This window comes from Anomaloglossus baeobatrachus, unplaced genomic scaffold (assembly GCF_048569485.1).
Source record: "Anomaloglossus baeobatrachus isolate aAnoBae1 unplaced genomic scaffold, aAnoBae1.hap1 Scaffold_256, whole genome shotgun sequence".
In the NCBI taxonomy this organism is placed as follows: domain Eukaryota; kingdom Metazoa; phylum Chordata; class Amphibia; order Anura; family Aromobatidae; genus Anomaloglossus; species Anomaloglossus baeobatrachus.
The window spans coordinates 147114-157986 of record NW_027442123.1 but is presented as its reverse complement, the minus strand read 5'-3'; the positions used below and the strand labels follow the sequence as shown (position 1 = coordinate 157986).

Below are 10873 nucleotides of genomic sequence, written 5' to 3'. Positions count from 1 at the left end.
CATGCATGGACATAATGGACATAATTCTAATAGGCAGGACAGGTAATAAGGAGCACAAGTTATATGCTAAAATGTGTTGTGTGACAAGACAGACACAGGAAAGGACATGATAACAGGTGTAGGGACCAACAAGGTGAGACAAGGGGTATCAGGATAGGGTCAAGTAGGTATGAATGTAGTAATGGGGCAGGCATAGAGAATTGTATGTGAATGTGAATTACAATAAATCACTAAGGAAAGGAATATGTGAGTGTGTGCCTAATGTAAACTAATATTGTACTGGCAAAATTATAGATGGAAAGGGAAAAGGGGAGGGGGGAGAGAGGAGGCTGTAATTGACTACAAGGGTATGAGTTATGAGTGATCATAGGGATAGTGTTACATAAGTGGAAATACCTATGGAGGACCGGATGTGTAAGCGCATACCTTATACAAACCTATAGAGTGCTGATGGGTGAGAGTGTGATGTTAGATATAAGACATCCTATAGTGAATAGTGAGCCGTAATCAAGTGCAACAGGGATATTTCACGTGACTATGGGAACCTGGAAGGTAAAGAAAGGGGAGAAAAAACTGTTAGACAAGGTAATCAGACATAATGTAACCAGTTGATCAGACATGATCACCTGGTTTGAGACCCCCTGCCTTACACTATATAGATATCATGTTCATTCCCCATCTATCTTGCTCAGGAGAGCATCTCCCTCCCCCGGCACCAAGAGCAGCTCATACTGAATTGTTACATTGACTAGTAACACTGCACACAGAAATGCACCTTAATATTCCACTGTTAACCCTTTCCTCCCAGCAGTAACACACAACTCCTCACCTTGATATCATGGTGATTTATGGTCAGAATGACTTCAATGCGATCAGTGATTTCTATTCTAGCTCTGCTCACATAGATTTTATATCCACACTCAACTATAGGCCGTTCTTCATATTTTGGGGGCTTTTAGTCAGATATACTAGTTTGTGCCTGTATAGTATTGGTGTAGATGGGAGTGTAGGGCATGGGTTACATGGCACTGTGGTGGAATACTGATGGGAGGTATTGGTGCTGTGTTTGATGCTTCTACTGGGTATTTTCCTACAAATACTGGAACAGCTCACTGCTTAGAATGATCCTTCCCAGCTCTATAATATATTATATATACCCCACAATGCAGGCTCACACACACATTTGTCTCAAGTGTGTTGTAGGGACACAGATACAGTCTTGGTCATGTGACTAAAGGCTACTTTACACACTGCGATATCGGTCCCGATATCGCTAGTGTGGGTACCCGCCCCCATCTGTTGCGCGACACGGGCAAATCGCTGCCCATGCCGCACAACACCGACCAGACCCGTCACACATACTTACCTGCCCGGCGACGTCGCTGTGTCCGGCGAACCGCCTCCTTTCTAAGGGGGCGGTCCGTGCGGCGTCACAGCGACGTCACTGAGCGACCGCCCAATAGCAGCGGAGGGGCGGAGATGAGTGGCCGGAACATCCCGCCCACCTCCTTCCTTCCTCATAGCGGCTGGGAGGCAGGTAAGGAGAGGTTCCTCGTTTCTGCGGTGTCACATGGAGCGATGTGTGCTACCGCAGGAGCGACGAACTACATCATTACTGCTGCAGTAACGATAATCGAGAATGGAGACCCATGTCACCGATGAGCGATTTTGCACGTTTTTGCAACGATGCAAAATCGCTCATCGGTATCACACGCAGCAACATCGCTAATGCGGCCGGATGTGCGTCACAAATTCCGTGACCCCAACGACTCCGCATTAGCGATGTCGCAGCGTGTAAAGCCCCCTTTAGTGGGAGTGGTGTACAGGGTCTTAGCAGTAAAGAGTATTCCATATTTCTGCCAGATACCCACAGAGATATTGAAATTTGAAAAAAGAGACTTCTGCTCATTGAAGGTAAGAACTGCTCACATAGCGTTCAACTCCACAGCAAACGAGTGCTCTAGCACTGGCATCTCAGCAGGGATATTCCCCTACTACACATGTGTGTCTAGGTCACTGTGACAGTTTACAGGACATAACTCAGGGCACCTAGACAGAAGGCAGAGGGACTACTTTCTATTTCTGGTGTAGAGCTTAGTACAATATATATATATTTATACTATTACATGGGACACATGTACCTTGTATTACCATTATTCGCTGTATATGAACCCCTTTTCTCCGGGCATTATTTGTCTATAGCATTTTTCACGAACCTGAGGCAACTGAGAACCCTTCAGTGAAGGAATTCCACTAACCCTCACAATACCTACCAGGGGCCTCCCTGCAGTAACTCAGGTAGTTGTACCCATTCTCTTTCCGCATTCTATGTGTTCTTCTTCTTTCTTCTTTTTTTTCTTTTTTCTTCTTTTTATTTCTATCATGTAGTTCAGGGGTTTATAGATATATGTCCTGCATCTCATATTTCCTTTAGTGGTGCTTCTTACCCATTCTCATATCATTTACCCTAGTATTTCATGATCCTGAGGCGACTGAGAACCCTTTAATAAAGGAATCCTTTTTCACCTGAATTGTCAAGTGATACTTACCAGTGACTATCACGTAATGTTACAGGTAGTTCCATTTTCTTCCTCTTCTTTCTCTCCTTTCTTCTTTGTCACACGGTCCATTGTGTTATAGCCCACGTGTCATGATAACACTTGTACCATCTTTTCATTTAGATTCCACCTACAATTATTTACCGATTCCAGTTCTGGAATAGGCTTTCATCATCTACTCACTAGAATTCTCAAGTTCATAAGGTACTGAGACATATACATGTTCACACCATTATAAAGAACAAAGTATAAACATTGAGGTTTTTCTCACACCCATGTTCCTGTGTTCTTTGATATGATATGTGTTCATTTCCTTCACTATATAGGATTGCAAGTTTTCCATTTGTACCTTAATGGCAATGACGCTATACAATTGAACACATATCATCCTGTTATCCATATAGGTGTGTATTTACCTGCTTGACTATTTTTGGTTGTTTGATCCAGAATGTTTCTCCAGATAGGTCATGTGGAAATTTTCTTTCCTCAGTACAAATGTTTTCACTATGGCTTTGGAAAATTTTTTTGTATGTGCATCATGGTCATTTGACCCATTGTACTCTCAAGTAGCAATATATTGTACTGTTATGTTGTACTATGTACTAATTACGTGTTTATATGGTTTTGTAACCCTTTATGATCTTAGATAACTTTATCCTTGATAAAGACCTAAAAACAAGCTCGAAACGTTGGATGAATTATCCTTTTGCACAAATAAAGAATTTTCAGCATTCTAAGAGTTCTTTTCTTACGTTATTGATCACTATAGTGTGCCAGAGCTATTTCTATTGAATTAACTCTTATTTTTTCTGAGCACCTGCTATATACACAGTGAGCCAGACATATTCAATTTTCATTCAGAAGGCAGAGGGAAGCCTTAGCAGCTGAGCCTATATCTTGGCTTGTGAGCATTAGAACAGGCCGGCGATTACAGGGTAACATGAAAAATGTCCAGCTTGCATTATGACTAGAACATGACAATATCCTTTTAAGTACTAACCTATGATGCGTTCCTAAGCAGTTGATGTTATATGTTCTACATTTCATTTTCTGCATACTTTACAAGTAGTAGAATTTGCTTTGATATAGGCAACTGGATTTTCACAATGAAAAGGCAAAGGATAACGCCCGAAAAAGACGCCATACATTATGTCAGTGCCATCACTGACAAACCTGGATTGACCATGAAATACATCAATCCCCTTAAAGGTGAGTTAAAACAAGTTTTAACTAAATTGCCTTAATATTGTCATGCATTAGAATGACTGTCTTAGGTAATGATAAATATTTTCTACAGGAAGAGGAGTGTTTGCTGAAACTGAAATCGAAAAAGGGAGTTTTGTTGCAGAATATCGAGGTGAGCTCACGTATGCACTTACGATGGTAGACAACTACTCGAGATTTATGGTTGTGGTACAAGTCAAAGATCTAATGGCCCATACTGCAGCGAAGGTCTTCCAAGCACACTTATGCAGACCTCATGGCTACTCAGAGAGAGTCCTCACAGATCAAGGCACTGCCTTTGAAGCGGAAATCTTCAAGGACTTCTGCAGCTTTTACCGATGCAGGAAGATGCGTACTACACCCTACCATGCTCAAACCAATGGTTATCAACCTGCTCAGGACTTTACCCCATATTCCAGATGTGGCCTTACAAGTGATTTATAGAGGGGTAACAATACGTTGGGATCATCGGATCTAATCTCCCTTTTTATACACCCTAAAATCTTGTTTGCGTTAGAATAAACAATAACATCATAAAGGTATAGCAGTACCGTTTCAAAGTTTCGGTGTCCCAAGCAGCATTCCATCAGCCTCTGGAAGGTTCCTGGCAAATTGCACAGCTCGAAGGGCATGCTTTTGAACTCGCAGAGACCCATCGGGGTGGCAAAGGCGGTCTTCTTCCGGTCTGCCTCAGCAACGGACACTTGCCAATAGTGACTAGTGAGATCAAGGGTAGAAAAATAATTTGCAGTTGTCAATGCAGCTAGCTATTCCTCAATACAGGGGAGTGGTGCTGTCCTTCTTCTTTAACAGGACTAACGGAGCTGCCCAGAGGCTACAACTGTCACGGATAACCCCAGCCTCCTTCATGTTGCTCAACATGTCCTTGGTACACTGGTAATGTGCAGGTAGATTTGGCTTATATCTCTCTTTGATGGGTGGGTGTGCACTTGTGGGGATGTAGTGTTTGACCCCTTTTATTTTTCAAAAGTCTAGCGGATGTTTGCTGAAGACTTGCTCGTATTCTTGCACTAGCCTGTAGACCCCCTTCTTGTGATGTGAAGGTGTGGAGTCAGTGCCTACGTGTAATTCCTTACACCACTCCTCTGGCTGACTTGGTGAGCTGTCACTGAATGGGTGGGCTGAAGCAATGGTGGATGCTGCTGTTTGGATAGCATGTGTATCTACTGAGAACAGCTTATCAATGGTGGCAAATCGGAGCAGCTTAATCTTTTGCTCTCCGCAGTTCAACACTCTCATGGGCACTCTTCCCTTCCATATTAATGAATAAAACTATGATGTAAATAGCATATAGATACCCCACAAATGCAGATAAAAGTAGGTTATGGGAAAAGGGGGAAGAGAGAAACAGGAAAATAGTGGAATAAAGTATAACTTCCAGGTGGGAGAGGAAATGGCAGCACAGCCAGTGGAGGTGAAGCAAGGGGAGCCTGCAACTAAAGAGTTGAGAGCGTTATCACATGGTGACTGAGCCTGATTGTAACGGGAGCATAGAGGTGCCGATCCTGTCTTACCTGCGTTGGTGTAGAAGTGGGTGTCCTGTGGTGGAGTCAGCTATGTGCAGTGGTGGCCGTGGGTTCTTTTATGTGCGACCGTAGTAATAGCTGTGCCCACTTCCTGTATGGGAATGGAATGCAGTGAGGCTAATGGAACGCACGCCTGCGCATTTGTGTTTAACGTCGCGCATGTGCAGAACGGAGAAAAGGCTGCGCTCACTTCCTAATGAAAGGGAGTGAGACGCAGCTGGGAAGGGAAGGGAAAAGATTAGGGTTTGGGGATGATGAAAGGGCTTTCTACGGGCAAGGATGGCAAAGGGTGGCAGTGACGGAAAGTCAGGCAGATGGTCCTGTCCTGTCCTGTCCGTCCGTCTTTTTGTATCATGAATTGGAAAGACTGCAAGGGGGAGGGGAGGTGCTTGTGCCCAAAAGGAGGAGTTATTCAGATTCATTGCAGTGGGCGGCGGCTGCAAAAAGTACCATTCTCCTTGTTTTTGCTCTGCAAAACAGCCTTTTCAAGGGTTTGGCTTGGGTGACAAAATGTCTTCTGTAGGCGTGGGTTTGTCTCCCTCTCCCTAAGATGTGTCCGGTATAGGCCAGGGTGCCACTCAAGGCCGTAACCAATTCGGGTTATAGCTTCTCGGCCTTTTGGCTAAGATCAAGTGTAGTTTCGGAGGTCGCTACCTTGGTCGGTACTGGAAGGTGCCTGGGATTGCACGTCTGCCGGCCTTGAGGGAGTGTGTGCGCCTTCTGGTGACACATAGCCCTCTTGTGCCTGGACGGTTCCCAGGCAACGGGAGGCGATCACCTTTGTTATTTTGAAGTCCTACTGATAAACAGAAAAAAAAAAAATTAAATCTGTTCTTATCAGTTTAATATCTGATACGTCCCCTCTCTAGGGACCATATATTAAATGGATTTTTAGAACAAGGAGATGGAAAAAATCTTGCTCTGTCCACTCCACGCATTGACCTGGTATTGCAGTACCTCCAGGACCGGTGCACCCCTTCTTAACCGAGTTTCCAAAAGCAGAACTCAATTCACCTGATTCAAATGAGCCTCATTAGTGAATTGAAAGAAAGCAAAAACTTTATATGCACCTCAATTTGGCCAATTCACTTTTCACACTTTCACCCTTTTTTTTTATCTTTCACACCTTTTACTTGCTTTATTGATGCAAAAGCTGTGCCAAATAGCAAACTCATCTCCACTCAACTTGACCAACTCTGCTATGTCCCGTGCAGTATCTTATTCTCAGTCTTATCTAGATCATTTGCAATTGAATAGAATAGATCCCTTTTGGACACATTGGATTCAGCTGCTGCAGTGACTGCAGGTGTTAGAAGATGCAGACTTGGCATCAGGTGCTGTCTATCAGATTCCACTCCAATTAAAGCTTCCATTGTTTTTCGGTGTTTTCTTTGAGCAATGATGATGTCTTTAGTGATCTGTTGGCTCCCTCTCCTGGAGGAAGAGTTTGCTTGCTCTTGGACTTTCAAAAAGAGAGGTCATGATAGACATTTAGCTTCTGAGCCCAATTGGGGACAGTCATGGGTGATGAATGTTTTGCAACCTGCTGCGAAGCCTGATACCGCAATATAAGGAACGTCAAATACTAAGAATGGGCGGCCTATGAAAGAATTAGTACTTTCATTAAGCATACTTAAACGGCTAATTGGGAATAGACAAACTGTAAAAAGCCCTCTGAGAAAGCCCCTCTCTATCCTTTGTCAGTAAGCTTTTCTGTAGTCTGCCTGTTGATGTATTTTCCGTTTGAACAGTGCACAACATGAAGTGACGGAACACTGGCTTGTCACAATGTCCCCCGCTGACATCACAATAGCGCTGCTGCCTAGAAAGCCAGCTGCGCAGCAGAAGTTGCTCTTTGGGTGGGATGGTGGGCTAATGTATCTATTCCTGCTTGGTGAGAGTTTGACATGATCTAGAGCAACGAGTTCCAGCGGCTAGCGGTTGATTATTGGCTGTAATGGGGCTTTCTGGCTGGTGCTAGCCTTTCTTCTTAGCACACAGGAACCACAATCCCTACACCATGCTTCGATGGATTCTCTCATCCCAGCCCAGTAAAACTACATATTTCACACAGTTATAGGCAGCCCATGGGCATTCACCTGGATTAAAACCCATAACAGCTCATAGACCAAACAATCAATCTACCACTGGACCAAAGACAGGAAGCTAAATCCACTGCCTGCGGTAACTAACTTAATCCTATAGGCTACTCACACAACAAACCCAAGAGAAAGGAAAAAAACATGGCTTCGATTATCCATCCAATGAAAACGCATAACCATTGTGAGCCATTGGACAATGCAATTGCACACATGGTGACATGGTGCACGGCCCAATGAATCAAGTCTGTACTTCATATTCACGGTTTAAGCCCTTGGGTTTTAATGTGTCCAGAGTACATATCCAGAAAGATTCCCTTTTTTTGTGCTAAGCACAAGTCAACAATACATTGTAAGCAGATTCTATTACCAGTCCCACACCATTTTGTGACGCATAATCACACAGTGGCCCAATTAAGATTCCAAGTCATCGAACATGTCCCAGCCATACGCAGAGGAGGCAATAGAATTAGGAAGCTCAAAGAAAGGGAATCTTTCTGGATATATACTCTGGGCACGTTGGAACCCAAGGGCTTAAACCATGAATATGAAGAACCGACTTGATTCATTGGGCCGTGCACATTTTTTCTAACGCCCGGTTCTTTTTCGTGTTCACACTATATATGGTTCCACTATGTATGGAGTTCCATTCTTCCTTGTTTTTTATTTGTCATGTTTGTCATGTCTGATCAACTGGTTACATTATGTCTGATTACCTTGTCTAACAGTTTTTTCTCCCCTTTCTTTACCTTCCATGTTCCCATAGTCACGTGAAATATCCCTGTTGCACTTGATTACGGCTCACTATTCACTATAGGATGTCTTATATCTAACATCACACTCTCACCCATCAGCACTCTATAGGTTTGTATAAGGTATGCGCTTACACATCCGGTCCTCCATAGGTATTTCCACTTATGTAACACTATCCCTATGATCACTCATAACTCATACCCTTGTAGTCAATTACAGCCTCCTCTCTCCCCCCCTCCCCTTCTCCCTTTCCATCTATAATTTTGCCATATATACTAGCAAACACTCAGTGTACCTAGTGGCATCCTATTCGTGGCTATTGGACCTTGCTATAGTCCCACTAGTGCCAAGACATTTGCAGAGCGCATCTGCCTGCGTTGCACACTCCAACTAATTATAAGTAAGCCATTATACTAGCAAACACTCAGTGTACCTAGTGGCATCCTATACGTGGCTATTGGACCTTGCTATAGTCCCACTAGTGCCAAGACATTTGCAGAGCGCATCTGCCTGCGTTGCACACTCCAACTAATTATAAGTAAGCCATTATACTAGCAAACACTCAGTGTACCTAGTGGCATCCTATCTGTGGCTATTGGACTTTGCTATAGTCCCACTAGTGCCAAGACATTTGCAGAGCGCATCTGCCTGCGTTGCACACTCCAACTAATTATAAGTAAGCCATTATACTAGCAAACACTCAGTGTACCTAGTGGCATCCTATACGTGGCTATTGGACCTTGCTATAGTCCCACTAGTGCCAAGACATTTGCAGAGCGCATCTGCCTGCGTTGCACACTCCAACTAATTATAAGTAAGCCATTATACTAGCAAACACTCAGTGTACCTAGTGGCATCCTATACGTGGCTATTGGACCTTGCTATAGTCCCACTAGTGCCAAGACATTTGCAGAGCGCATCTGCCTGCGTTGCACACTCCAACTAATTATAAGTAAGCCATTATACTAGCAAAAACTCAGTGAACCTAGTGGCATCCTATCTGTGGCTATTGGACTTTGCTATAGTCCCACTAGTGCAAAGACATTTGCAGAGCACGTCTGCCTGCATTGCACACTCCAACTTTTTTAAACTAAGCAATTTTACTAGCAAACACTCAGTGTACCTAGTGGCATCCTATACGTGGCTATTGGACTTTGCTATAGTCCCACTAGTGCCAAGACATTTGCAGAGCGCATCTGCCTGCGTTGCACACTCCAACTAATTTTAACTTAGCCATTATACTAGCAAACACTCAGTGTACCTAGTGGCATCCTATACGTGGCTATTGGACTTTGCTATAGTCCCACTAGTGCCAAGACATTTGCAGAGCGCATCTGCCTGCGTTGCACACTCCAACTAATTATAAGTAAGCCATTATACTAGCAAACACTCAGTGTACCTAGTGGCATCCTATACGTGGCTATTGGACCTTGCTATAGTCCCACTAGTGCCAAGACATTTGCAGAGCGCATCTGCCTGCGTTGCACACTCCAACTAATTATAAGTAAGCCATTATACTAGCAAACACTCAGTGTACCTAGTGGCATCCTATACGTGGCTATTGGACTTTGCTATAGTCCCACTAGTGCCAAGACATTTGCAGAGCGCATCTGCCTGCGTTGCACACTCCAACTAATTATAAGTAAGCCATTATACTAGCAAACACTCAGTGTACCTAGTGGCATCCTATACGTGGCTATTGGACCTTGCTATAGTCCCACTAGTGCCAAGACATTTGCAGAGCGCATCTGCCTGCGTTGCACACTCCAACTAATTATAAGTAAGCCATTATACTAGCAAACACTCAGTGTACCTAGTGGCATCCTATCTGTGGCTATTGGACTTTGCTATAGTCCCACTAGTGCCAAGACATTTGCAGAGCGCATCTGCCTGCGTTGCACACTCCAACTAATTATAAATAAGCCATTATACTAGCAAACACTCAGTGTACCTAGTGGCATCCTATACGTGGCTATTGGACTTTGCTATAGTCCCACTAGTGCCAAGACATTTGCAGAGCGCATCTGCCTGCGTTGCACACTCCAACTAATTATAAGTAAGCCATTATACTAGCAAACACTCAGTGTACCTAGTGGCATCCTATACGTGGCTATTGGACTTTGCTATAGTCCCACTAGTGCCAAGACATTTGCAGAGCGCATCTGCCTGCGTTGCACACTCCAACTAATTTTAACTTAGCCATTATACTAGCAAACACTCAGTGTACCTAGTGGCATCCTATACGTGGCTATTGGACTTTGCTATAGTCCCACTAGTGCCAAGACATTTTCAGAGCGCATCTGCCTGCGTTGCACACTCCAACTAATTATAAATAAGCCATTATACTAGCAAACACTCAGTGTACCTAGTGGCATCCTATACGTGGCTATTGGACTTTGCTATAGTCCCACTAGTGCCAAGACATTTGCAGAGCGCATCTGCCTGCGTTGCACACTCCAACTAATTTTAACTTAGCCATTATACTAGCAAACACTCAGTGTACCTAGTGGCATCCTATACGTGGCTATTGGACTTTGCTATAGTCCCACTAGTGCCAAGACATTTGCAGAGCGCATCTGCCTGCGTTGCACACTCCAACTCATTATAACTAAGTTGCATTGTCAGGGATATTTATTCTTTATTATTCTGCTGTTAATAAAGCTAGACCACCACTGCAATCTTCACCACCTCT

At 43.8% G+C, this 10873-nt stretch overlaps 1 pseudogene; it reads left to right on the top strand.

Annotated features, from left to right (window-relative positions):
- The first annotated feature begins 6102 nt into the window (after window positions 1–6102).
- LOC142263267 (U2 spliceosomal RNA) lies at window positions 6103–6308 on the top strand (annotated as a pseudogene).
- Window positions 6309–10873: the final 4565 nt, after the last annotated feature.